The 3141-nt window shown below is 54.5% G+C and overlaps 1 long non-coding RNA gene across 1 annotated transcript; it reads left to right on the plus strand.

Annotated features, from left to right (window-relative positions):
- Nucleotides 1-21: 21 nt before the first annotated feature.
- On the plus strand, nt 22-2304 carry LOC115599298. The gene is made up of 3 exons (XR_003988289.1): nt 22-236; nt 1635-1729; nt 2291-2304. It is a non-coding gene; the product is annotated as an uncharacterized LOC115599298 (long non-coding RNA).
- Nucleotides 2305-3141: the final 837 nt, after the last annotated feature.

The following is a 3141-nucleotide window of genomic DNA, read 5'->3' on the forward strand; positions in this document are numbered from 1 at the left end:
CACCGCGTCACCTGACCCCGCCGCGCCGCTCCCCGCCCACGCACCGCTCCTGACAGGAAATGGCGGGAAGAGGGCGGGGGGGAAGAAGAAGAAGAAGGAGGAGGTGGCGGTGGTTCTGCTCCCGCTCCCCGGTACCGGAGCAACGCGGTGTTGTGAGAAAAATCAGCTCAAACGAGCCCGCCGGTGGTAGCTCTGCCACGCCCGCGCAGCTGCTGATAGGCGAGCGGCCGCGGGAGGTCAGTCCTCGGTCAGGGTGAAGCTTGCCAGCTAAGCAGTTTTCTGTTCTCCGTACAAAAGAAAAAAAAAAATTAGTTTCGTTAAAACGCTTTGAACAACTTGGCACGTACTTCCGCTTTGCTCCTCTGAGAAGAGCTTTCCAGTGCGGCTGGGATGTGGCTGAGCTAACGGGGTCTGGGCCTCGCATCAGGGCTGGGTGGAAAGCAAGTGGAACTTCTTATCCATTACTGAGTTAATACACTCCAGCATCTGCTTCTTGCTCTCTCCCTTGGCTCACACATCCCTGCTGCCACCCCCCTTCTCTCAAATTCACCCCATTTCCTAACGCTGCCATTCCACCTGTCCGCCTGCCCAAGCCTCAGGTAGTCCCTGACCTCTTCTCCACGTCCCCAGTGCCTGCTGAGCTCTTCAAAACCTCCCAGGTCACCATTCCCAATCCCTAATTTTTCTGTCTGGAGAAGAGGAGGCTCAGGGGAGACCTCATCACTCCCTACAACTCCCTGGAAAGAGGTTGGAGCCAGGGAGGGGTCGGTCTCTTCTCCAACTTATCCATAAGACAAGAGGCCATGGGCTTCAGCTCTGCCAGGGGAGGGTTACGTTGGATATTAGGAAAAAATTCTTTCCAGAGAGGGTGATCAGACATTGGAATGAGCTTCCCATGTAGGGGGTGGATTCTCCATCCCTGGAGGTTTTTAAGAAGAGATTGGATGTGGCACTCAGTAATCTGGGAACCACAGTGGGAGTGGATCAAGGGTTGGACTGGATGATCGCCGAGGTCCTTCCCAACCCGGATGATCCTGGGATTCTGTGATTCCTGGTGCAGGGACACGGCTCTCAGTGAGCTATTCCTGCACTGAGGATGCTCCCTGGAGAGGACACTGAGGTGGGCTCAGCATCACATCAGCAGAGGAAGCCAGATTTCCCAGTCCTGAGTCAGGTGTTATCCCAGCTGCATCCTCTCGCCCCAGCAGCCAGGCTTCATCTCCAAGGCAGAGTGCGTAAGGTCTGTTCTCTGCTTTGCCTTTTTTTTTCCTTCCTCTTTGCCACTTCTTTCCTTAGCTTTCCTGTCCCTGGAAAGTCCAGGAATGACGGGAAGCAAATGCTGCCCATTCATGCTCCCAGCTCTTCCCATGTGGCTGATAAGGAAGCTTCTCATTTTGAGTGCTTGTGTCCTACCAGATGGGACAAGGGAGATACTGGAGATACAAGGGAGTATCTGGAGATACTGCTTTAACTATCACCTTTCTAGGACACCTGAGATTAACTCATCTCTCTCTCTATACCACAGTTTGCTTTTTTTTTTCTTTTTTAAGGTTAATTTTTTTATAAACTGCTTTGAAATCTCACACCGTGCCATTCTTGATGCTTCACTTACATTACCCCTTCCTTCCCCTCAGGGCTGTCCCTCGTTTCCTCAGATGGAAAGTTTACTCACCACATGCCTTTTGTGTTGCACGATTCAACTTCTGATGTGTGAAGAAGGGGAGACCAGGTAGGAAATGTGAATTTTGAAAATAAAAGTGGGGGGGTTCCCTGTGTAAACTGTTCTGTAAATCACACCACATTTGCTGTAGAAAGCAAACACCTGGATTCCTCAGGAAATGTCTTTTCTCATTAATTTGGGGTGCAGAAGGGCTGGGACTAAATCAGTGAGGAATCCACACGGATGCTGCCAGGATTCTCCTCCACTCTCCCCTACCATTCAAGCCCCTCACTTTCTTGACCACCAGATTCCCACAAGAAATGGCCAGGTTGTGTCAGTGACTGTCGAATTCTTTGCTTTCCACCAGCCCAGGTTTTGTGATTAGAGGCCCAGGGGTGTTTGCCCTTCACCAAGTCTGTATAACCTCATTTAAATGCCTCGTGGTTCAGGTGGCAGATCTGCTGTGGAGCATTAACTGCTGGGGGAGGTCCAGTTCTGACCTCTGTTTCGTGGTTTGGGTTGGTTAAAGATGTTACCAGAGCTGAACTGACCTTGGGCACCTGCAGCAAAGACACAGCAGAGCTTTGTATGAAGAGAAAAATATCCATAAATTCATTTTCCCTTCTCCAGGCTGAACCACCAGCTCTCTCAGCCTGTCTCCTATCATCTCCATGCTTCCATCTGGAAGATGCTTGGGTTCTGGATGCCTCATTTTTCCCTCCAGACTGGGAGTGGTTTTGGGGAAGGATTCTCCTCTCCCCAGACTGGGAGTGTTTTTGGGGAGGGTTTTTCCTCTCCCCAGAAGGCAGGGGTGAGCGGGGGCTTCCCCAGCTCCCACCTCCCCATCCCTAACACCTCCTCCCTGTGCAAACACCCTCCTTTTCTAAGGGCCATTCCCAGTCTGTCTCATGGACAACACCTCCAAACCACCTTTTCCCTCCATCACACCCCTCCAACACCTCCCTGGCCACACCCTGACCAGATCACACCCAGCTGCCACACCCAGGCCACTCCCCCCTACCACACCCAGACCACACCCCCTTGCCACACCCAGACCACACCCCCTTGCCACACCCAGACCACACCCAGATCACGTGTGACCACCACACCCAGACTACACCCACTGTCACACCCAGACCACACCCCTTGCCACACCCAGGCCACACCCATTGCCACACCCAGACCACACCCCCTTGCCACACCCAGACCACACCCAGACCACGTGTGACCACCACACCCAGACTACACCCACTGTCACACCCAGACCACACCCCCTTGCCACACCCAGACCACACCCCTTGCCACACCCAGGCCCCACCCCTTACTAGCGCCCCGAGGCAGCAGCCGCGCCGCCCCCTCTCTTCATGCAAATGAGCGTGGGGCGGCGGGCGCTGATTGGCTGCGACGCGCGGCTCTGGCGCCGCCCCCGGCCGGCAGAGGAGGCGGTGGCGGTGGCGGTGGCCGGGGCTGGGGGGGGGCGA

This window comes from Calypte anna, chromosome 18 (assembly GCF_003957555.1).
Source record: "Calypte anna isolate BGI_N300 chromosome 18, bCalAnn1_v1.p, whole genome shotgun sequence".
NCBI classification, from domain to species: domain Eukaryota; kingdom Metazoa; phylum Chordata; class Aves; order Apodiformes; family Trochilidae; genus Calypte; species Calypte anna.